Raw genomic sequence first — 25,539 nt, forward strand, 5'->3', positions numbered from 1 at the left:
GGGGGCGGGGTCTCGGCCGCGCGGCCGCGTGGGTTCCTCGGAGCCTGAGGGGCTGGGGCCGCGTCCGAGCGCGGGCTGGCGGTAGCCCGCCAAAATACCCGTGAGTAGGAAGAGGCAAAGACCCCTCCCTCGCTGTTTATAAACACCGCTACCTGCCCCGTGGAGACCTTAAATATCGTCTCCAGGCGAGGAGGTCCAACTACGTACATCCTCACAAAAAGTTGCACCCCGGTCAGGAAATGCCTGGAGGCATCGCAGCGATGGCAGTCTCCGCAGTGACTGACGTCCCGAATTCGCCCGTGAGGTGCGGGGAGACGAGAGGGTGAAGGCCTAGAAGGGGGAAGACGTTGGTTAAGAGGGTTCGTTTGGAGGGTTTCAGGGGTTTTGTTTGTTTTCCAGAGGAAAGAGAGAAGGCACATTTCCTTTTTTTTTTTTTTTTTTTAAGTCTTTGGTTAGGGGGTCGTTTGTTCTCTCAAGAGTCCGTTCGAGCTTGAATATTTCTTTGAAGCTATGGGTAGCATCTTCCACTTTGTCCCGCGCTCCGGAATGTATTCATGAATACTGGCAATGGCTAATATTTACGAAGTGTTTTGCGCTTGCATTTCATGCTAAGCAACAGGCACAGCTCGGTACTGGAGCCACACGCTAAATAGAATAGGATTTCTGCTGTCTGGGAGTTTCAAGTCTCCTGGGGACTTGGGACGAACAACCTTTCCATTTCAGAGTGTCACCCACGTTTTAAGGTTGGAGCCAGGAGGCCCCCGGTGTTAAGGAAGCCAACCCAACTATCCTGCCCCCTCCACAGAGCCCAGGCTACTTAGTTCCAGGCGCGTATGACTATTCGGTTTTCATTCCTAGAGGGCCTACTGTGTGCCAGACACTGGCATCTAAAACCAGCCCCTGCCCTTCCAGGATCTTAGGCACCTGAGAGCAGATATAGTCAGATATCAAACAATCACACAAGTACATGTAAAACTACAAATGTGATAAGGTTGAAGGTGGTGGAGGGTTTCCCAGGGAGATATGACCAGACCTGCAAGTCAGGAAAGGCTTCCTGAGGCAGGAGGTCAAGGTTTTGGTCAAGGGCCAGAGGAGGGGGAGCTAAGGCCACCAAGAGCCTGGTGCACTTTCAAGGCCGAGGGAACTGGGACACATGTAGAGTCCAGTGGGAGAAGGAGCAAGGAGAAATGAGTAAAGGCCCATGTGGCTGCAGAGGGGCTGGGGGTAGCTGGGTTCCACCTTTGGCCCAGAGGGCTGTGAGGCCTGACTATTCCCAGCCTGGGGTCCCTTGGAGAGTCCAGAGTAGGGCACTGGTCTTCCTGTTCTAGATTCTGACCTCCAGGTTCATGACCGCCGCATCTAACTTCATCATCTTCTTATCTCCAGGGCCAGGCAGATGCAAGTTTGTACAATGAGTTAACGTTGAGTAAGTGATTTAAGAAATGAGATTTTACCATGGCACAATTGGAAAGCTTATCAAGTCCGTGCAGGGACATTTTCCAAGCCTTAGCGTTCTTACAGAAGCTGCCTGAAGTTTATTTCCCGATTTATAAACAGGAACCGAACACATGTAGCTAGGGGCTCCATTTTGGCTAATATGCAAATATTTTAAGATAATTGGTTCAAATTGATAAAATGATTAATCTCACCATGGTCTTTTTAAATGATAAAGAACATTAAGTTTCCCTCTGCTTTAAAGGTCTAGCTTCTCTTTTGTGTTCAGTGAATATTAGTTGATTGGATGTTGATCTACTCAAATCTTTCCCATTTAGTAATTACATGAGGTGAGGCATGAATCAGAATTAACTGAGGAGGAAAGAGGAAGATGGCTGGAAAAGACTCACTGAAGGGAGGAAAAACTGGCACAGAAAACTGGCGAGCATGAGTATGGGGCCGCTTGCTTCAGGTTCCAGACCGTTGCATATGGTTGAAAAGATCTTGAGTTCAGGTCTCACCTGCACCAATCACTAAATGTAACTTTTCTCACCTGTCAAATAGATATAATATCATTTATACCATCTTGCACAAGACCACAGTGAATCTGAGGGTGCTTTAAGACTATAAAGCATTTAAACATAGGATATTATTAATAAGGACATTTTCTTTGGAGATCTATCCTCCTCCTATGTTTCCTCAGGGAGTAGAGGAATAACGCAGAGGGCCAGGTGCTTGGAAAGGGCTGTGAGTTGTGAGGGAAGGGTTTTAAAAGGAATTTTGCAACAAATGATTTGAACGGAAGAATGCTATTCTATAAATAACCACCCCCTACTTTTTTGTTAGTTTATTTATTGAGTTAGTTTTTGCAATTATTTGAGAAACACCTAAGAGAAAAGGAAATTTTTGACTAAAAATGATAGACTAGAGAAAGGCCGAATTACAATGCTGGATCTTCATTTTCCTATGTCAGTTCCTCAGTAGTAGGGTGCACACCCCAGCCCAAAGCTCCCTGCTTAGTATTGTCTAACAGGTATTATGCATCTGAAATGCGCTTAGGCACCGTTCAAAGCTTAGATCATATCCAGCCAGATCACAGTTGAGATAGACATGAGTTGTTTTTCCTCTGCAGGGCCAGTAAGGACTGGGCTACACCGGCCGGTTTCCTTGGGGATCAGAGTCCAATTTCAGGTTAATCTGTTTAGTGCACTAAGCACAGTGTTGTCTTACCTGGAACTTATTACACGCGGAGCCATTTCCTGTACTATTTTCAAATACTTGGAGCCATCAGAGAGGAGAACTAACATTCTCTCTCCAGGGTGCTTCTTTTCCTGGGGTCTTTTTATGGGAGGCAGTGCAATAGGGGTGCCGTGCAGGGAGCTTGCGGCCTTCCCTTGTAATTGACTCACAACGTTACCGTGAAGTAAGTTCTATCTCTCAAGGTAAAACTGATCATGACAAATCATCCCTTCCTATGTCTTTCCAATGATAATAATAGCTAGTCATTACTGAATGTTACTCACTGCTGGGTGTTTGTCATGATCATATTTGAATAATCCCAACAGCAGTATTATGAGACAGCTACTATTTATCGTCCCCATTTTACAGGCAAAGAAACAGGGATGGCCTTTCTCTCTTTGCAGCCAATATTCTTAACTCCTGCACTGTATCACTGTAAGCTTGTCTTGCCTCTTTTATTACATGATAATTATTTTGTATGTGTTATGTTCTGACACTGGGATTTCTTTCCATTTTAAAATGAAAAAGAAGCTTTGTTTAAGGTAAGATGGTAAGAGAAGCTCTTCTAGTGCAAAATGGAAGTGGAAGTCTTGATTACAATTTCATGTCATCTAAACTTTTTTTTTTTTTTTAAAGATTTTATTTATTTATTTGACAGAGAGACAGCGAGAGAGGGAACACAAGCAGGGGGAGCGGGAGAGGGAGAAGCAGGCTTCCCACTGAGCAGGGAGCCCGATGTGGGGCTCGATCCCAGGACCCTGGGATCATGACCTGAGCCGAAGGCAGACGCTTAACTGACTGAGCCACCCAGGCGCCCCCAATTTCATGTCATCTAAAGTGATTTTGTTTCTTTTACAAAAGGCACAGATTAGAATGGAATAAGCAATAAACTAAGCCTTAGGATTAAAAATCCTAAAAAGGATTAATGCAAGCAGCATTAGCAAGACTTTAAAAGAGACTGGTTTGCCTGTTTATAAGCTTCTCTTTCATTGAAGTAAAGAATGATTTTCAGATTTTCAACTCATTTTCTATTTCCTCAATTCCTATTAACTGCAGAGCACTTTGTTTCACATGCATCATGTTTACGTGCAGTTCTAGGTGGGTAATAAAAATGTTTACCGGGAAGCACAGCTCCCACTTTCCTTCTTTATCATTCAGGGAAAGGTATGCCAAGTGCTTATCTCCTCAGCAAAGACAGTGACTAGACATTTTCACCACCTTCTTCAGGACAGCATTTTAAACTCCTGCTTCATTCAGAATTGCTTCTTTTTGCTACATAACAATTCTGCTATTTTCATTTGAGGAGAAAAGCAAAAAAAAAGAATGTTTGCCCATAAGAGACATGTTACTCAATTGTAATGTATCGACCTTGTTTTGATATAGATTAAAACAAATGAAAAATAAACAAGAAAAAAGACATAGGGCAATTAGGGGATGTGAACTCTGGTTTATGATATTAAGCAACTGTTGTTATTTTGAGGGGCTATGATGTTTGAAAAGAGAACTCCTTACCGCTTAGAGATATATACTAAAATACTCAGAGCTGAAGTGATATGATGTCTGCGATTTCCTTCAAAATAATCTGGGTTGTTGGAGCAGGGAAGATGGGTTGGGAGTGTGGAGGAAACTAGAGGGGCCATGAGCTGATTGTTGTTGAGGTTGTAAGCCATTAGGAAAATGGAGGAGAGGAAGGAAACCGAAAGGAGGAGAAATGTTTTATATTTCATGGGGCATGGAAATGAATCTCTGTTAGAAAGAAGCTGTACACACTCATGATATAAGTATTAGATTCTAGAATGATTAGAATAACCAAAAGTGCAGTTTGCAAGTTATGCAATGTTTTTATAAAATATAAAATAGAGAAATAGGACATAAAAATTACTCACCTGTGCAAAAAGTTGTGACCAATATTATTTCATGAATTGAAAAAAATTTAATGGTTATTTCTGTGTGAAAATTTAATAGTGATTGATTTATCAGCATTCATCCTTGTGTGGTGAAACAGAATTTCATTCTCAGAACTAGACTACAAGCCCTAGGAGGGCCGAAATCCAGGTGATCCAGTGATACTTTAGCTCAGTTATAGGCTATGAGGCAATCCGTAGATATATGTTGCTGATTTCTTCTTCTGGCATAGTTACTATATCATGTATCATATTCCTGTATAGAAAATGCAAATACAATCAATTTCTCTTCGTTTCCCTCTGTCTCCTCTCTCTCTTTCTTTCTCTCTCTCTCTCTCTCTGGCTATTTATGATGATTTTTAAATCTGTCCTTGATTTTTGTTTGTTTTGGTTTGGGGCTATATATATAAAATTATATATATTTACCCTAACTGAGGAATATGATCAACTCAGTCCTCAGAACCTGACATTTATTTCTCACAGTTTTGGAGATTGGAAAGTCCAAGATCAAGATGCTGGCAGATTCAGCATGTGCTGAGAACTCACTTCCTCATTCATAGATGCTTTCTGGTTCCTTGTGTCCTCACAAGGTGGAAAGGGCGAGGGAGCACCCCGTAGTTTCTTGTAAGGGCACTAATCCCATTCATGCGGGCTCTGCCCTTGTGACTTAATAATCTCCTAAAGGCCCACTTTCTAATACCATCACATTGGGGTTTGGATATCAACAGATGAATTTTAAAGCAACACAAACATTCAGTCTATAGCAAGTAGCTACACAAAGAACTGTAGAATTTCTCTTTAGGTGGGAGTTAGAGCTGGTGATTTGGTTGGGAGAGGAGACTTTAGAAGCACAGTTTTTATAGCATTTGACATAATATTGAGAAACATCAATTGTATATATCAGTGAAAAAAGTGTGGCTGCTTTACTGAGCATTAATGGGAGCTTATGCTTTTTCCAAAACTATCCCTTTTTCTCCCTCCAACTAAAATCACATTTGGCAGGGACTTAGGCCAGTGATGGACATAGTGGGAAGGGTCAGGTGGATTTCCATATCAGGTAGACAGCAGAGTCCTATAGTTTTTGAGCTGGAAGGGATCTTAGAGCTCATAGTCAAATCCCTTATTTTTCAAACATAACCTTTCTCTCTGGCTCTCACCCCTCTTTGCCTAACTCCTGCTTCAGGACTCCATTTAGAGACCCTTCCTTTAGGAGGCATAATTTCCCTTCTCCTGCAAAGTCTGGTTGCAGTCCCTGTTTCTGTCCCCTGTACTTCATCCATGGTCACACTCATTACTCGGTATTATAAATACTCTTTTCATTTTATTTTTTTATCTGTTGCTCCCAGGAGATTCCAAACAGTTGAGGGCAGAGGCCTCTGCTATATCTAAGGCCAATTGTAGGGCCTGCACATAGTCATTCTCAAAAAGTAGCAACTGAATAAAGGAATGTACTTGAAAAACTCCGAGGCAAAATCATTTAAGAATAGGGAGAATTTGCTAGGGTACAGTGGACTAGGTGGCTGGACCAACAGGGAGAGAGCAGAGCTGACAAACCAGGAAACATCATGGGAAAGGATAACAACAATATATAAAGAATAATAATGATAGCATCTCCTCAGTGCTTCCAAGGTGACACCCTGTGTCCTCATACTTTATAGATATTAACTCGTTTATTCTCCACCAACATGCCATTTTACAATGAGAATACTGAGGCAAGATGAGTTATATAACTTGTCCAGTTCACAAAACTAGAAGGTAGAGCCAAGTGTTCAACTCAAGCAGCGGAATTTCAAAACTGTAATTATCATCACAATTACAAGCATTGATGGCAGAGCTAATAACCAGAAGACACAAGAGCAATCTGATAGATACCTTGCCTTCAGCTACAGTCCATGCTGTGTATAGATGAAGAAGGTGGCTGGTGAATTTGTAGTCAGAGCACAGAAATGTATAGACCTGGGGCATGTCTTAGGTAATCTAGAAGTTTCTTGCACCCCTAAAGATTGAACTAAGTCTTTGAATGTACAACAGGTTCTTATATAAAAGGAGAATTTGAACTTGAAGGAGAATTTGAAGGAAAGGTATTCTGGCAATCTAAAAAATATGAATTAAAAAAGACTGGAAATTTGTCCATTAAAATATTGACAATTGGGTATCTTTAGTGCTAGGATTGGAGGTGATTTAAAACTCTTATGTAGCTTTTCCTCACTTTCCAGCATTTCTTCAATGTACATATATTACTTTGATGATTTTTTAGAAGAAAAATCTTGGAAGTGATAAAGACAAGCACTAGCTTTTCTCAAACTCCACCAAGAATGAATTACATCTGTTTGTAATGACTGAAACAGGGGAGGTCTTTGAACTTTTGTGACTGTTTAGAAACTTAGCTAATCAGGATTAGAAAGAACCGTATCAGTTTATTAATTTGGTTCTGGATAGCTGAGTTTATCTTTCTCCCTTCTATCTAAAAGTTGAAAGGAAGTTATTCATTGGTGGGTATAAAGATTTATCCTAGATTATATAGATTGCATTGTTTTGTGGGTTATTTTTGGTTTTGTTTTTTTTTACACTATAGGTTACTATCAGCAGAAGCCCCTTAAAAGTGGCCTCTATAGGTTCGTGAACCTCTTGAAATTGAATGCAAATCTTTGTGTGTTTGTGTATATATGTACATTTTTTTTTCTTTTTTTGGAGTGGATAAGTTCATAGCTTTCATACATTTTCAAGGAGCTCCTCAAAAGGATTAAGAACTCCTACATGAAATGGACTCACCAGACAAGGACAAGAGGAGTCTGGATCTGTTGTTAGAAAGTTAGAGGCAGGGGCGCCTGGGTGGCTCAGTCGTTAAACGTCTGCCTTCGGCTCAGGTCATGATCCCAGGGTCCTGGGATTGAGCCCCGCGTTGGGCTCCAGCCCCGCGTTGGGCTCCAGCCCCGCGTTGGGCTCCAGCCCCGTGTTGGGCTCCCTGATCAGCGGGGAGCCTGCTTCTCCCTCTCCCACTCCCCCTGCTTGTGTTCCCTCTCTCGCTGTGTCTCTCTCTGTCAAATAAAATCTTAAAAAAAAAGAAAGAAAGAAAGAGGCAAAGTTGGAATGAGGTAACACTGTCAACAATCCAGGTGCAGGGTTCAAGAATAAGATATTATAGTCATGAGCTGGTCATAGTTTATAAATCAGAATCCAGGTGTAGGGGCAGAAACTGGAACCAGGAAAGAGGAACAGAAAGAATACAACAAAAGCAGTTTTAGTAAATACCTGTTGCTTGAAAAGGAATTAATTTTAGACTTGGCTGAGGCAAGAAGTTTCCCAGTAACAATGCTGTATTCTGGTATGAGTTAATGTGTCTAAGCTCCCAGAGAGCTCTATGATGCCTCCAATTCTCCTTTCTAAGGGGTCTTTCCACACCCTTATAAACAATCTACTAGAGGGGTGCCTGGGTGGCTCAGTTGGTTAAGCATCTGACTCTTGATTTTGGCTCAGGTCATGTTCTCAGGGTTGTGAGATAGAGCCCCATGCCCCCTCCACGCATGCTCAGCAGGGAGTTGGCTTGAGAGTCTCTTGGCTCCCCTCCCCCCCACGCACACATGCTCTCTCTCTTAAATAAATAAATCTTAAAAAAAAAAATCTACTAGAGGGGCGCCTGGGTGGCTCAGTCGGTTAAGCCACTGCCTTCAGCTCAGGTCATGATCCTGGAGTCCCGGGATTGAGTTCCGCATCAGACTCCCTGTTCAGCAAGGAGTCTGCTTCTCCCTCTGACCCTCCCCCTCTCATGCTCTCTCTCTTTCTCATTCTCTCTCTCTCTCAAATAAATAAATAAAATCTTTAAAAAAAATTAAAAAAAAAAAAAAAGGGAAGCCTGAGTGGTTCAGTCAGTTAAGTGTCTGCCTCCGGCTCAGATTATTGTCCCAGGGTCCTGGGATCGAGTCCCACATTGGGCTCCTTGCTCAACGGGGAGCCTGCTTCTCCCTCTCCCTCTGCTGCTCCCCCTGCTTGTGTTCTCTCTCTCTGACAAATAAATAAAATTAAAAAAATATTTTAAAAAATAAAAATCTACTAGAGATTCAGAGATGCTGGACTTTTGTGCTTTCTATTACTTACTCCTATTCACCACATTTATAAAATTATGTCTGAAGCCTTAAAATATCTAGAGAACAAGCATAAAAACATTGTTTTTCATAATAATAATAATAATTGCAACCGTATAATACAAATGCAGATTATTATAGGGTCAAGATGTTCCACAAAATAATAATATTAACATTTAGTTTCACATTTAGAGAATGAGAACAATTTATTTCAAAGATTGGATGGTTAGTAGGATTGGTTCTCATGGAACATTGGGTGAAGTTTCTTTCTCTTTCTTTCTTCCTTCCTTTCTTTCTTTCTTTTTTTTTTTTTTTAAGATTTTATTTATTTGACAGAGAGAGAGACAGCAAGAGAGGGAACACAAGCAGGGGGAGTGGGAGAGGGAGAAGCAGGCTTCCCGCTGAGCAGGGAGCCCAATGCGGGGCTTGATCCCAGGACCCTGGGATCATGACCTGAGCCGAAGGCAGACGCTTAACGACTGAGCCACCCAGGCGCCCCTCCTTTCTTTCTTTTTTAAAAGATTTTATTTTTAAGCAATCTCCACACCCAACATGGGGCCCAAACTCATAACCCCAAGACTGAGTGGCATGCTCCACCATCTCAGCCAGCCAGGCACCCCATCTTTAAACTCAATATAAACATTGTGGCAGGCACTGTGGAGGATACAAAAGAAATAGAAGACAGAGTTCTTAACCTCAAGATATCAGTCTTTTCAGGAAACATGAAACAATACAAGTCCAGTCTAGAATAAAGAGTTAAACTCAATGTGGTCAAGTGCTAAATTGTAACCACATTCAGACTAGTTGAGGGCTCTTGGAAACTGCTTTCCAACAACAAAAATACTCATGTGTATACATTCATGCACACACACAGACCCCCTCATCCCTAATGAAAATAGCTTTCAACATTACCTTTCCTTTCATTTTTAAAAAGAAAATAATATATATAGGTATATATATTAATATATATATATAGATGTGTTCTATTTCAGTTGTAGTTCTCCAAGACTTTTATATTCCAGCTTTATAGAAAAGTAACATTATTTAAAAAGGCAAGTAGCCATACATGTACATATAGATGCATTTTCTATTGGTGAATTTTCCAGGCTGAGCCTTTATATATCTAGTCATTTAAAAAAGAAAAGAAAGAGTGTGAGAGAAAGAGAGAGAGAAACAAGAAAGAAAAAGAAGGAAAGGAAGGAAAGGCAGGGAAAGGAAGGGAAGGGAAGGGAAAAAAAGAAAAAGAAAGAACTGTTCTACCTTTTTAAACAGAGCTTGGTGATGTTAAGATAAATATTCACTTATTTAATTTAAAGCACATTTAGTGTAGATTTTTCTGCTTTTAAGAGACACACTTGCATTTCCTAGTTTTATTTGCCTTTTAAATCTCAACATAGTTTTTCAGATACGTTACTGTTTGTAAAGATTCATCTTTATCCCTTTTAACTATTTGGAGAAATGAACGCTACCATTTGGTTCCTTCTTCTATGTAGATAAGAAATTTTTAAAATCCACATTTGAAGAAACTTGGTGATGCTTTAAGACAGAATACATCTATATATGCTTCAGGGAAATACTCAGGAAATACAAGGACAGGGATTCTTTGAGATATTTGATCACAGAAGCACAAGTCATGTCTCCATAGATTCTCCAACAATGCCATCTGCCAAAGCCACTGTGACCGTATAGTCTGTAGGAGAAGGCACCCTGGGCCCAAAGACAAAACACCTGGGTTCTGGTGACAGCGTCTTTACTTTCTTTATCTGTTTTCTTCAAAATAGAGTTAATAATACCTCTATCTTCAAAATAGAGTTAATAATACCTGCCCTACCCATCTCTCAGAGTTTTGTGAAGACAAACTGTTACAAGAAATAATTGGAAACACTTTGGGCAAAGCATGTAGAGTGGTTTCAAAATTTTAAGATAGCTTTGTAAGAAAAAATGGATTTAAGTGAAAATCGAATGAAAGTGTAATGGTACATAGCATTTTATTTTCCCCAGATTGACACAGAGGTCCAAGGACACTGGGTTTTAGGAAGACTCTAATTTCTACGTCTCTTGAAAAGCATTCCACAGTGGTGATTCTAGCCATGTCGAATCTGTGAAAGAACCTCTGGCTACCTGCTCTGTTTCTGGTAAAGTCGAAAGGGCATGGGAAAAGATGAATGATTTGGTGAAAAGACACATAGGGTAGGTAGGGGCTCACTGTTAACAAATGGCTATTAAAGTTTTTGTTTAAGAAAGTGTTCCTCCAAGGGGTGCCCAGGTGGCTCAGTCAGTTAAATGTCTGACTCTTGGTTTTGGCTCAGGTCATGATGTCCAGGTTGTGAGATGGAGCCCATGTTGGACTCCACGCTCAGTGGGGAGTCTGCTCGAGATTCTCTCCCTCTACCCCTCCCTTCGCGTGTGCCCACTCTGTCTCTCTCTCAAATAAATAAATAAATCTTAGAAAAAAAAAAAAAGAGTTTCTTCAAGATTTAAGGACTTATGACAAGCTTATCAGTGTCTGGTCCCCACCAAAGGCCCTAATGGGTGCAAAAGTCTGCTGTCCTGTTAAGAACTTCTGGTTTCTTTTTCCCAACTTCATGTTTTTATACTACGTCTCATGTATTTGTGCTCCTTTTTCAACACTCCCCTCTTTCCTCCAAAGCCTTTCTAGAACTGATCACACCTTCAATTCAACAGAATTTTATGAAATACATTATTCTTGAGGAAATTTCAGAGTAGTTCCTGCTTTTATTTATAATTCAGTGATACTATACCTGTTTTTCTTGGCTAAAGGAAACCAGTGACTAAAATGCTTCCTCAACTGTTCCCCTGCTGCTGCCTACACCTTGTTTGGAAAGTTTTCATTTACTCATTGATGGTATTGAGAGCTATTAAAAGGTTTAAATCCATATTCTTAACCCAAAGTATGTTTTATAGAAGCTAAACGCCTAGTAATAGAGAAATGGTTATATATATTACGATGTATCCACTTCCAAGAGTACTGTGTAGCTATAAAAAACAATGCTTAACTATTTTCTAAAAACAAGGCAAGAACTTGTTACAAAGTTAGTTTTTTAGGTGTTAAAAGTAAATATAATAGAGTCCCAGTTATATAAAGATCTTTGAGTATAGGTGTTTTTTGTTTTCTTTACACTTAGCTGTATTTTTTCAATTTTCTATCATGAGCATGTTCATTTTTGTATTAGGATGGAGTCTATTTGGTTTTTTTTTCAGCCCAATACTAAGTAAATTGCTTTCACATTGGTTAATAAGAATAAAAACACTTATAACCCCAACAATAATGATAAAAATATATGTAATATTCTGGGAGGAACTGGTATATAAAATCCAGACCACTCAATTTTAAGTCAAACCTAGAGGTCAACCTGTTAGTATGCAAAGTAGGAAGTAATGAGGTTATTGGAGTTTTGTGGTTGACTTCATTTAACCTTGGTCACAACGGACATAGATACGTTGTAAGCCCCCACTACAGCCCTCCCCTTCATCCTTCACAATCTCTTCCCTTTCGAACTTCCCATTTTATTTCCATACCTCCCCAGTGGCTTAAATCAAGGGACAGAGGGAAAAATGGGGCAGGTCAAACTTAAAGGTATAGGAAAGATTCTTTTTTTCCTTACGTCTGCAGGCAGGGGAGATCCCTTTGGACAAGTTCTGAGAAATAAAACTATTTCATGTAACTGAGCACTCTACTTCAGCTAATGGATCTTGTGACCCAGTTGTGGGAGTGGAGTTGAGTTCCCTTTTATTTCTTAGAGTGACTTTTTAAAAGACGCTGGAGCATGTAACAGTGTCTTTCTTTCTTTCTTTTGAACACTGAAAATTCATGGTAATGATTAATATTACCCCCATTAACATTTTGTGGAATTGATCAAGACCTAAAGGAGCTTTTCTGGCATAAGATTGTTGCAGTGTCATATGCAATAAAGGTTTAGTGAGCAGAGACTGCATAAGGACATAGCATAGCATAGCATATTTGGAGGCCCCCTAAAATCTCCATTAGCTCCCCAGGGACACCCAAAATTTTTTCAAAAAATGTAGTCTGTGATGCAAACGATATTTTTCTCAATCTTATTTACGATGTTGGGGAAGAAAGTTGTCTCTTGCCTTTACTGTTTCTTTTGTAACATATGATTTGTGCAATTATAAGACAAGTCCCCTAAGTACTAACTAGTAGGGGAGAAAAATAAATATTTGCAAGCTGAGAAAGAACTATAAGAGATGTATGTCCAGAGTACAGCTCTCCCCAGGACTCCAGGAAGGCTGGCAGTACCAGAGGTATTGAAATGAGAGTATCAGGCAAGGTAGAGAAAGAAGAGGGGCCCAGGTTATGGGACGGTCAAGTTCAAAGGCACTGCTGTGTGAAAAAGAATCTTCAGGAAAACGAAAGCTACTTGCTGAGAATAGTTGAAGATGAGTCCAAAGAAGCAGTCATCAGCTATATCACAGACTTAGGTTCAGGCTAGGGAGTTCAGACTCTACTGTGTGGACCAGGAGTGTCAAAGTGACCTCAAAAAGGGTTTTACTAGCTGGCACAGATGTTTTAAAATAGTTTCAGGTTTGAATGCCTTTAAGTGGGACAGGTCTTTTCCAGGTCCATACTGCCTCCTCCTTTGCTGTATTAAACCCCATGATTTCACATATTTAAATATCTAGTAGTGAAGGCACCTCAGATTGTCTCAAGAAACCTCTAGGTAGGCAATGGAGAGTCAGGAAAGACTAGAATAAGTCAATGACATGATCAGATTTGCACTTTAGGAAGGTTATTCAGGCAGTAAAGTGGAGACTACGTTTTGTGACAGTTGGCATGAACTAGAGGGAAAGACCAGTCAGAAAAATACTTAGAAGGTAGAATCTACAGGGCCTGATAACTGATTGTATGTGGAAAATGAAAGAGGAGGCTTAAATGTCTTCTAAGTTCTTGTTCTGGTAAAGGGGTAGATTGGAGTGTGATTCACTGAGATGGGGGCTTTGCAAAAGGAGTAGCAAGGTGGGAGCAATGAAAGGATGTTCAGTTTGAGACCAGGTAAGTCTGATTGGTCCTGTGGGGCATTTTTGGCAAGCTGTTCAGTGGGCTAGAGATGTGGATGCTCTGGGTATTATTTGGCTTCACCCCTGGTCTAGAACCAAGCCAGGTTGTTGGGTTGTTGAGCTATTCTTAGCATTAGTTTACAAGCTTTTTTGGCTGTATCCCAAGGAAAAGTTTCTGTTCTCATTTGTTCCCACCTACTTCAATTCTCAGTTTGTATCCATCCTGCAGGGGTTTTAAGGAAGAGGAATGTAATTATGTTTCATCTTTTTGTGACTATATCCTCTCTTTTCCACCCATCAGCTAACTGCCCTATGGTTGTTTGCACTGTTATTGTTAGTAGGTAATTGTGCCTGCATGGTTAATGACCCAGCAGCCCATGCGGAGATTTGGAGGCTGCATGTGAACATGAGCTGCTACCAGCAAGAGGTGTCAAACACCCAGCCTTGGCCGTGAGCACACCTGGCACAGAAGGCTTTCCTGTCCCATGAACACTGACTGACTTATCTGTAATAGGCCTACTGGAGGGGGTGGGGCTCAGGCTTGGCTGCTTATGGGGTTGGAAATAATGGCAAAACCATTCTTAGAAGCTTGGCAGGACATGTGCAAAGGAACAGCTATTTCTCAGGCCACACAGCATTTGCATTGCCTTCTGTAATTTGAAGCTTTATTCTCTGGACCTGAGAGGAATTTGGGTTCTACAAATAAAAAAATACTTAGAGTATGCCTCAAAATGACTAAGGTCTTGGTATAACTTTGGCATTTGAAGTTGTCTGAGAAAATGAGGCAAATGATCAGTGAACACATATTATGAAGGACCTCCACAAAGGTTGGGACTCCAGTGGTATCCCTCCATGGAAACGTAGAGAACTCTGAACCCTGGCATGGCTCCATTATGCTTTGGGTAATTCATATACTACTTTTTGAGAGGGGGAAGCAATATCCAGATTAAGGGCAGGAGAGGTTCATTGAGACACATTTGGACATGCTTGTATATTTGTATTTATTTTAATTATTATAGTGCTCATTGACAAGTTGTTTTTTTTTAAATTTATTTATTTATTTATTTGACAGAGAGAGACACAGCGAGAGAGGGAACAGAAGCAGAGGGAGTGGGAGAGGGAGAAGCAGACTTCCTGCAGAGCAGGGAGCCCGATGTGGGGCTCGATCCCAGGACCCTGGGATCAGGTCCTGAGCCAAAGGCAGGCGCTTAACGACTGAGCCACCCAGGTGCCCCTCACTGACAAGTTTTAAAAAAAGAAAGTAAAAAAATAAAGTTATCTCCAAATCCTTTTCTGCAGGTACATATACAAACATTATTTTTGTTAATGATGAATTATATTATACATTTAGGGGTTTTGTTCCTTATTTAAATTGATGTATAATTTACATTGAATGGAGTGTATAGATGTTAAATGTACATTTAGATGAATTGGCAAATGTATACCTACTCTGTCCCTCTCCTCCCCCTCAAGACATATTCCAAGATTAGAACATTTCCATCACTCTAGAAAGTTCCCTTACCTCTTTGCAAATCAGTGTCTACTCTCTTCAGCTGTTCTCTACCCTCCCAGCCAGCCTCTGTTCTGATGTCTATTGCTACAGATTGGTTTTGCCTGTTCTTGAACTTCATATAAATGGAAACATACAAGTACAAAGAGTTTTGTGTTTTTTTTTAAATTTAGTAACATATGTGAATTATTTCCATCTCAATGGTATTTATCCACAACATCACTTTAATGGAAAAATAATACTGCTTTTTATGAATGCAGTGTACCATGTTTATTTATTTGGCCAGTTCTTATAGGTGGACATTTTGATTTCTTTAATTTCCTCCCTTCCCCTCTTCTTTCCTTCCTTGCTGTCCCTGTTATCAATGTCATTATAGGCAAATCTTTGCATATGAGGCAATGTGAGGTTACCTTCCTAGAAGTGGAGCTGCTGTTTCAAATAAATGTGCCTAAAAAAAAAATGCATATTTAAAGGGATATTGTCAAATGATCTCCAAAGAGATTGCCTTAGTTTATTTCTTAGAATTGTCAAAACATCATGTAAACTTGTTTTCCAATACCCTCACCAACATTGAGAATCGGGGGAACATCTTTGATCTTAGTCAGTTCCATAGCATAAACCTGGTGTTTCATTTTAATCTGTATTTCTTTTATTATTAATGAGGCTGAAGACTTTTGAGGAAGATTTCATTTTCATTTTGTCATTTTACAGTGGAAACAAATGGTCTTTTTATAAAAAATTAATTTTCCAAATGATCAATAGCTGGCTATGGGAAAAATAATCCTACTGAAGATGGAAGGATAAAAATAAATCAACGAAAAAAACCACAAGCCAAATTTTCTGTCTCTGTTACTTTTAGTCAATGGCCTAACTTCATAGTGATTGACATTAACCTTATTCTATACTTGATTTTGCCTAGTTTTTGCTTTTCAGGCAGTGTTTTCGTTTTCAGTTACTTTTAGAAAGGTTTTCTCTGCTTGAGAAAAAAATTAAATTCAGTTTTGCATGACCAGGTTTTTAAATAAAAATTAATCCACTATGGGTACATTTAAGCCAGGACATACCTTAGATATTTTAGGAATGATTTATTTTTATTTATTTATTTGTTTGTTTGTTTGTTTGTTTATTTATTTATTTAACGGTTTTTATTTATTTATTTGTCAGAGAGAGCACAAGCAGGGGGAGCAGCAGAGGGAGAGGGAGAAGCAGGCTCCTCACTGAGCAAGGAGCCCGATGCGGGACTCGATTCCCAGACCCTGGGATCATGACCTGAGCCGAAGGCAGACACCTAACGACTGAGCCACCCAGGTGTCCCAGGAATGATTTTTTTTTTAAGATTTTATTTATTTAGGGGCACCTGGGTGACTCAGTCAGTTAAGCCTCTGCCTTTGGCTCAGGTCATGATCCCAGGGTCCTGGGATCGGGTCCCATGTCGGGCTCCCTGCTCAGTGGGGTGCCTGCTGCTACCTCTCACTCTGCATGCCGCTCGCCCTGCTTGAGCCCTCTGTCTCTGTCAAATAAATAAAGTCTTTAAAAAATTATTTATTTATTTATTTGACAGAGAGAGAGAGAGCACAAGCAGGGGGAGCCGGAGAGGGAGAAGTAGGCTCCCCCCTGAGCAGGGAGCCGGATGCGGGGCTCGATGCAGGGTGCAATCCCAGGACCCTGGGATTATGGCCTGAACTGAAGGCAGATGCTTAACTGACTGAGCCACCCAGACGCCCCTATTTTAGGAATGATTAAGGGAGAGCCAAATAGCCAGTGTTTAGGAAGCCACTTGCTTTTTGTGAAGTTATCAAGCAACAGAGTTAGTAAGTGAGGTTTGAAAACATTCCAACCTTTTGTGTCAAGTCCCAAGGTTGTTTGATACCATCTTGTTAGTATATCACAATTTTATTTCAAACTCTGATTATCGTCATCATCAATAGGTATATACAAGAGGTTCATTTTTTCTAACATTTTTAAGGGAGCCATTGGTGTTTTAGTTGTAGCTCAGTTGAACTTGGGATAGCTCAGTTCTTTATTTGTAGAATTGAAGGAGTTGGTTGAATTTACCCCAAAGGTCTCCTTGGGACCTAAAACTCCTTTTTTTTTTTTAAAGATTTTATTTATTTATTTGACAGAGAGAGAGCGAGCACAAGCAGGCGGAGTGGCAGGCAGAGGGAGAGGGAGAAGCAGGCTTCCCGCTGAGCAGAGAGCCTAACATGGGACTAGATCCGAGGACCTAAAACTCTTAAGACAGAGAAATTTATCATTGTTATACTAATGTTAGTAAGAATTTTTATGATAATGGAGATTAATAAATAAATAGCACTTTGATAAGTTCTTGTTTTGGGAATGTCCACAGAGCCATTTAGAGATTGAGTAAGCATGTAGGGCAATGGGGTAGAATGCAGATTCTGGAGTTGTAAGCAGTTTTGGGTCTGAAACCCAACTCCACCACTTACTATCTGTGTAGCCTTCAGCTAGTTACTTAATCTCTCAGTTTTTCAGTTTGCTCATTTGTAAGTGGGGATAATAATTGTCTGTCTCAAATTTTTGCCTGATACATAGGAAATACCCAGGATAGGGGCGCCTGCATGGCTCAGTCAGTTTAAGCTCTGCCTTAGGCTCAGGTCATGATCCTAAGGTCCTGGGATGGAGCCCTGCCTCAGGCTCGCTGCTCAGTGGGGAGTCTGCTTCTCTCTCCCTTTGCCCCTCCCCCTGCTTGTGCTCTCTCTAGCTTGCTCTCTCAAATAAATAAATAAAATCTTAAAAAAAAAAAAAAGAAATACCAAGGATATGGTAGCTGCTGTTATTATTTTTATCATCATCATCATCATCATCATCAATGCAATCAGGAATGTATAGAATTGAACAGAAGCAGCCATCCCTTTATTATTCATAAATCTACTCTAATTTATATTTGAAACTTTCAGACTGGTTATTCGTACTGTCAAATATACAATGAATCTGATTCCTTCATCCCATCTGGAAGGATATATTAGCGGAAACCTTCTCTACTCCCTCACAGGTTCTCCTTTCTAACTAAACCACTCTCTAGAGTTGGTGGTGTTGAAGGCCATTCACTTTGTGAAGGTCTAGCTGGTTTAGAAGGAAGCCTGGAACCCCTTGTGGCCTGAATGCATCCACTTCCTAAACCTCTCCCCTTACGAGTCCCTGCCACAGTGATGATGGAGAGACCACCCTGCAGGTCTCCAGAGGGGGATGCAGTTGCTCCCCACTACATAGTCCTAGAGAGGAGGGTATGAACCACTCATAGGTGGCCCTGAAACTCCCCTGTAATGTCCTACTAAATCCTCTCTGACCATATGTGACTTGACCTGAAAGGTCCTTCTTTTTTTGGGGACCTTGCCAACTGTCATTTCCAACCTTTCCTTCAGCTTACCTATGTGATAGACCTGTGTCTTACAGTTAGTTATGCATGAGTCTGTCTTCCTTGCTACCCTAGATAAGAAGCTCCGTGACCATGTATGCTATGAATAAATGAATGCATGAACAACACAGTTCTCATCCTTGATAGTGATGTTCAGGACTGGTCTAAGACAAAGTTTTCAGAGAGCTCACAGATACTGTAACTCCTTCAAACATTGGAACCTGTCCCACTTCCCCCACCAGGAGGGTTCCCTCATGCCTGCCTGTCACTGTCATGTCTGCAGCTCTACATACACCACCGTAAAGACTGGTTTTATTTTCCCCATTTTACAGATGAGGACACCTGAAACTCAGAGAGCTATAAAGCAGCTAGCCAAAGACTCCATATTAGCAACTGGATTAGATTCCAGGTTTGTCCAACTCCAAAGCCCAATGCTCTTTCCACCATATTACACTGTCTCCAGAAAGAGGAAGGGCAGGTGGTGAGGTCTGTCACCTGGTTATCCCAGCACCTCAGGTATGTATATAGGTAGAACTCCAAAGCTTTCACCAGTAGGTCTTACTGTTTTGAGGCATGAGAGAAGGTGGGTGGTGGAGTCTGTTTTGAATGTGGTAGAAGAGCTTGAAATGTCACCACCAGCTTGTCACTGATAACTTAAATTTCTTTTGGTTCAAGGGATTGCTCCCCATTAAAGCAATTAAGTCTACGTGGGAGGAGCAGGGCATCTGTAGTAAATCATTTACATCTTATGTGCCTTATCAGTTCAAACCCAGATGATGTAGGTTTGGAAAGTGACATATATGTGACACATGTCAACCTAAATAAAGAGGTAAACTGAGACAAGCTCAAATTACCAGAAAATGAGCTGATTTGGGAATAGTAGAGGAATTACAATTTGGGAAATGGATGCTGTAGCAAGCTACAGGCAAGTCTGTTGAGGGTTTAGGGCAGACTTAGGAATAAGGAATACAAAGAGGGGGATGTTCAGCCGGAGTCCAAGCAGTAAGTTCATTGGCTGGAGGATGGGAGAGATTCCTGTTGGATGTTCATTGGTGAGGAGATAAGCCTCATCTTCTATAAATCAGGCATTTATGGGAAATCAGTGTTTCAGTTCTTAAGTTCTGTTCTTCTGAGGGCATGTGCATGAGATTCCTCATTTCATATTCTCCAGTTCAATTTGAGATTGAAATCCTTTCACATGATGATTTAGAGAGAGAATTAAATATATATTAATATTAATAAAATATATATTCTGTCACACAATGTAGTTATATATAGAGAAATATATATTTATTAATACTGATATTAATAAAAATATTTTTAAATTAAGACAATCTCTCTTGGTATCATTCTCCTAGACATGATCAAGAAATGTGTTAAATTAGGTTTTTGTTGTCTTTAAAGCAAAATTTTAATTGTTCTTGAGTTATCTACAAAATATAAGAAGGATTGCTGTTTAAGGGAATTCAAAGAAGAATTTTAGTACTTTAACTTTCTAGAAGATTAATCTGGTAAATGTATGTTTTGGTATTTTTATAAGGGCTGCATTTATATATTAGAGTAGCTTGGGTTTTTTTTGTTGTTGTTTTGTTAATTCTAAAGCAATACATTAGAACTGAGTTAAAGCAATGAAATTCCCTACTTTTTATTCTTGTTGCCCTAGAATGGTCACAGTAGGCTCACTGAAATATTTCTAGAAAGATGTAAATACCATATTTTGTCTTTCATAGTATTGTCAAAGCTTTAAAGTTTTTTTTGTGTGTGGGGTTTTGTTTTGTTTTTTTTCCCACAGAAGGATCAAGATAAGAGCAATATTATTAAGTTTGCATTTACGGGGAGAGATAGTTTCTTGTTAAAAAGGAGTTAACACTGGATTTAGTGTTAAGAGGCTCCAAAAACCAGAAATAGCCTGACAGGAGAACAATGCCTGTCATTAGATGCAATTGCTGCATAAATAGTCTTTCTCTTTTAGAGAGTGCAGTTTATAGTAATTGAAAAAAAAAATCCCATGTGCCATTTTCATTGTTTGCTCCATTTGTTTGCTTTCTGTGTAATTGAATTTCACACAAAGGAGAGAATGAAAATAATTTTCAGGTGCATCACTGCATTTTCTACAGATTCTTTAATTTTAGAGCTTAGCTCTTGTTAAGTATTCTCTAAGGGTATGTAGTGTGTGTGTGTGTGTGTGTGTGTGTGCCATTCAAAGAAGGAAAACGACATTTCTTTTGAAACCAACCTCTGATGTGATTGACTGTTAACATTTTTTAAAACAGCGAAAATTGACTTTCAATCACATTTTGAGTTTATTTCTAGCCATTTGCCAGAGCAAGCCTTATTGAAATTAGGAGACAAAGTTGTATTTCACATTTCCTAGCACTGTGTTTCCAAAGCCACAGAAACACAGATTATATAGTATTCTGCCACACAAATATTATTTAAAAAAACAATATAGGAGATGCAGTTCTCAATCACACCACATTTTCCACACCTTTTTTGTCAGTGTTTGGGTGTTTATACCTGGGTGAAATAAATTTGGGGAAAAGGCAGTATGTCCTTATTTTGAAGTAGCAAATCTTTGCTACTGTTTCATTTTATGAATGGTGTGTAGAAACTGGCTTGTGGGAGTAAATGGGGAACTGTAAGACATAGAGTAATATTCAAGGGACTAAGGGAAAGGTAATGAAAAGGGTTTTTGTGGAGTTCAACTATCAACTCGTGGATATGGGGAACGGAGTGATTTGCTTTTAAGTTTAATTTTTGTAACTTGGGGCCTGCTACCTAGCATCATCACAGCAGACAAAAAAAAATGCTTAAAAGATATTTTTTGAACACAGATCTCTGAATCTCATTATATTAGCTTTTAATTATCAAAAGGTGGTTCTGTGAGACTCAGAATCCTATGAGCCATTGGGAAGAAGGAACTAGTGCAGTTTTATGAGTGAGGACAGTATTGATAGATTAGAGGGAAAGAATAGTATCTCAAAATTTTGGATTCTTATAAGAAAACTGGTCCTAAGACAGAAATCTCCTCCTTTCAATTTATCTCTCACAAGAGATATTGAGGAAATGGGGACTCAGTATCATCCAATCTAGACTTTAAGATTCAGACCTTTTTAAAAAGCCTCATAGCTGTTTATTGAGATCATTTGGCTCTAGAATATTGTATTTAGCAGTCTTAGTGTAAATGCTTGCATTGTATATTTAGAACATTTTAACTTTGGGATGCTCTAGGTCAGTTTCCACACTGCATTTTACATTGTGTGAAAATTTTATTATTAAACTCTGTGCTGACTCATTAGGATCTGTAGAAAATACAACAAGCATAGTGACACAACTGACTTTTTTAAAAAGGAATAGTCCAAGATCCTGGAATAATTTCTTGCCATTATAACATTTATAAAAGTCTTTGGATCTAAGCAAGATACAGTCTTCAAACATGTTCTTCTAATAAGCAGAATGGTCAGTGTTGTGAGACAATTTTCATGGGTCTCTCACATTTCTGCCTGTCTTGTGAGCAGAGGCACTGACTATATTCATTCTAGACTATCCTTTCAAGGATGTTTGGGTAGTGAATGGTCTTGGAAAATAGAGGTACTATCTCCTGGAGCAAAGGAACAGGTTTATTTGCTGCCTATTATAAAAGATTCAGCGTCCCTCTCCTGAAATGCACACCAGTGCATGTGCAGATGTTATCTGGCTCCTTTCACGTCACTTTGTGGGGATTGAGACTCTGGGAACCAGTGCAAGAAAGTGCTGATACTCTGGCTACTGGCGTTGATGTGAGTAATAAAATCCTTTGTATCTCATGCCTTTTACCAGCATGCATAAAACTGGCAGGCTTACTGTTAATTTGCAAGTAAGATATAATCTCAGAGCCTTCACAGTCCTTGATAGTACCATAATTCATAGACAAATTTCTTCTTCATGTGTGCCTGTAATTGTTATGGCCTTACTAGATATATAACTAATAAAAGAAATGGTCTTCTAAATAATACCAAATACTAAATAATCTGGGACACCTGGGTGGCTCAGTTAGTTAAACGTTCAGCTCTTGATTTTGGCTCAGGTCATGATCTCAGGGTCCTGGGATTGAGCCCTGCATCAGGCTCCACACTCAGCGGGGAGTCTCTGTGGGATTCTCTCTCTCCCTCTCCCCCTGCCCCTCTCCCTGCTCGTGCACGCGCTCACTCTCTTTCTCTCTCTCTCTCTCAAATAAATAAATCCTTAAAAATAAATAAATAAATACTAAATTATCTTCTAAAATAATATTTAAGATTCTTAGTGTGGTCTTTCTTTCCCACCCTATGCCCCGCCTAAATTGTTAACTCAAGGCCAACTTTCAACTTAGGGAAAAAAGAAATCAATTGAATCTTTTACCCCTAAGAATTCCTTGGTTGACATAACTTTAGACATCACTCATTTCAAAGAAAAAAGAGATGAGAAAGCCAAAGCTGGAATCTACTAAGGGCAATAGAGTAAGTAGGGAGCCTAGCCTGGGATGGAAGATTCCTTTTAGTTTAGGTCTCTTCCAGTATACTTGCTAATGTTTTCTATTCTTGTTAAGTGGAAACATTATATTTTCTTCTTAACATTTAAGAATGATAAAATAGGTCTGGAATGGTAGTGGTTAAGCCCTGGTTAAGAGTAAGACCTCTGGGGGCACCTGGGTGGCTCAGTCAGTTAAGCATCTGACTTTGGCTCAGGTCATGATCTCAGGATCCTGGGATTGGGCCCCACATCAGGCCCCAGGTCATCCTCATCTTTGGGCTCCACACTCAGTGGGGAGTCTGCTTGTCTCTCTCCCTCTGCCCCTCCCCCTGCTTGTGTTCTCTCTGTCTTTCTCTCAAACAAATAAATGGAATATTAAAAAAAAAAAAAGAGCAAGACCTCTGGAATCAGCTGGACTGGGTTTGTGTTCTGGTTCCACCTGTGTGGAAGCTTAGAGCAACCTTTGATTTAACTTCTCTAGGTCTGTTTATCACCTTTAAATAGGAATTTAGAGCAATACTCCCTTAAAGAATGGCTGTCATTATGAAATGAGGTAATGCAATGCACAGTGCAAGGCACCTAGTGAATTCTCACCAAATGCTAGTTATTGTAATTAGATATTTGTTAAATATGTGCCTGACAACTAATGAATGACTTAGGAAACCAGTCAACAAATAATGCAATAGCATTCATTATTCATCCCAAACAAATTATTTCTAAGATGGAGACCATTGCAGATTGATCAGTTCTTCACCATTAGTGCAGTTCACATGGTTTCCCTAAGCATTTCTGTGTTCCTTTACAGATCTTTCTGGGAGTTAATTCAGATTCTGGCTGTCCACAAATGATTTGGCCCTTAGGGACTCAGGAATTTCATTTCCACTTCAACAGCTTTATAGGGACTCCTCTATCAGAATAAAAGTAGGATGTCAAGTTTCTTGGCCAAAAGCTTCACTTTTATTTTCTTTCAGAGCCATATAAGAGAATGTTTCTTTTTCCTCTGTTATTTGCATCTTGCAAAACCAGTAAGCTGACCTTATGATCCTATTATCTTTTGTTCACATAGTTCACAAAAACTACTGTCCAAATTCTATATTTTCTAAAAATTAAAAACCTTTGAGTATTAATAAGTGAAAAACAGAAATGCAAGAGTTTTAGAAAATATGACTGTCCATGGTTCTCAAACACAGTGAAAAAATAGCATGTTCACTGCTCCATAGAAAAATGAGAAAAATAAGTGTAATGTAAAAAATCTCTCCTAAAGCTAAATATAATGGTAAAAGTCACATTTTGACATTGTGTTCTTAAATTTTTATGTTATTAAAATATTTTTTCTATGAAATGTTGCTTATATACCTTTTTTTTTTTTTTTTTTTAAAGATTTTATCTATTCATTTGACAGAGACAAAGCGAGAGAGGGAACACAAGCAGGGGGAGTGGGAGAGGGAGAAGCAGGCTCCCTGCTGAGCAGGGAGCCCGACACGGGGCTCGATCCCAGGACCCTGGGATCATGACCTGAGCTGAAGGCAGATGCTTAACAACAGAGCCACCCAGGTGCCCCTATGCCGGGTTTTTAAAAAATGTTTTTATTTTGGGAAAAAAAGGTCAAACTCATATTGATTTCCTTAAATTCTTTTTTTTTTTTAATTGGTTTTTGAAGTCCCAAAGTCTAAGAACCAGGAATTAGTGAACATTTATGTAAGGCTTCTATAAGCTAGGCTCTGTTTTAAGAGCTTTACAAACATTTATTCATTTAATTCTTAACAGCAACTTTATGAGGTAAGTACTGATTATACCCAATTTATAGGTAAGAAAACAGAGAAACTGAAGGGTTAAGTAACCTGCCCAAGATCACATAGCTAACAAATGGTGAGCCTAGGGCTAAAATCCAGGATTCTGAAGCTAATCTCTCTTCCTTTCCTTCCTTTCATTGAGTTAGAAATCTCAACCCAGTATTTAAATATGTGGAGGGCATTTTGGCATTATCTACCAAAAGGTTCAAAAATGTGTCTATGGTTTGACCCAGCATTTCTAGGAATTTATTCTAAGTGCCAAAATATATGTACAAGGGTATTTTTTTAAGATTTTATTTATTTGAGAGAGAAAGTGAGCGGGAGCAGGAGTGGGGGTGAGTAGCAGAGGGAGAGGGAGGAACAGACCCCCTGCTGAGCAGGGAGCCCAATGGGGGGGCTAGATCTCAGGACCCCAGGATCAGGACATGAGCCAAAGGTAGATGCTTAATCGATTGAGCCACCCAGGTGCCCCTGTACGAGGGTATTAATTACAGTGTTATTTTCAATAGAGAAAAATAGAACTAACCAAATGCCCCACATACAGGGGATTGTTTTAAATAATAGATAGGACAGCCATGCAAAAGAATACTAGTAAATAATTTTTAATTGATTTAGGTATTTAAACTGTGTCTCATAAAATCCTGGGGTTCATCTGATCTGCATTAGGGCTCTGTAG

At 39.7% G+C, this 25,539-nt stretch overlaps 1 long non-coding RNA gene across 7 annotated transcripts in view; it reads left to right on the forward strand.

The window, feature by feature from the left end:
* Nucleotides 1-25,539, forward strand: part of LOC123841063 (uncharacterized) — a 284,524-nt gene that overhangs the window by 6,992 nt on the left and 251,993 nt on the right. For 6 of the 7 annotated variants that reach the window (XR_010411398.1, XR_010411399.1, XR_010411402.1 and 3 more), the window contains exon 1: nucleotides 20-304. The exons of the other annotated variant lie outside the window; for it this stretch is intronic. This is a non-coding gene — a long non-coding RNA (uncharacterized LOC123841063). Of the gene's footprint in view, nucleotides 1-19; nucleotides 305-25,539 lie in introns of those variants that run through there. 7 annotated transcript variants of the gene reach the window in all.

This window comes from Mirounga angustirostris, unplaced genomic scaffold (genome assembly GCF_029215605.1).
Source record: "Mirounga angustirostris isolate CCGP_5_RB_7025 unplaced genomic scaffold, mMirAng1.0.hap1 SCAF_5, whole genome shotgun sequence".
In the NCBI taxonomy this organism is placed as follows: Eukaryota; Metazoa; Chordata; class Mammalia; order Carnivora; family Phocidae; genus Mirounga; species Mirounga angustirostris.